The sequence below is a fragment of the Haliotis asinina genome, chromosome 5 (genome assembly GCF_037392515.1).
Source record: "Haliotis asinina isolate JCU_RB_2024 chromosome 5, JCU_Hal_asi_v2, whole genome shotgun sequence".
NCBI lineage: Eukaryota > Metazoa > Mollusca > Gastropoda > Lepetellida > Haliotidae > Haliotis > Haliotis asinina.
The window spans coordinates 75,690,935-75,691,221 of record NC_090284.1 but is presented as its reverse complement, the minus strand read 5'-3'; positions in this window follow the sequence as shown (position 1 = coordinate 75,691,221).

Here is a 287-nt window from a genome sequence, read left to right as displayed (position 1 = left end):
GTTAAAGTGTGTTACTTGTAGTTTGAGTACTGATTGTACACGGTCAAATTTTTCAAGGTATTTACCACTGATACATTGTCATAGATTCCTTTACCACTTAGATATGGATCCAGTATCTTTTCCAATAGAGGCAAAAAACATTTATGATCTAATAGAAGTAGAACTCTGTCTATCAAATGATCTTCTTGTCAGAGTATGATGACATGCAATCGAGCAAGTCCCTGACATTGACCACCAGACATGTTATGTCGCCTCAGACAACCAGCAGAGGCTGGTGCTGCCAGATG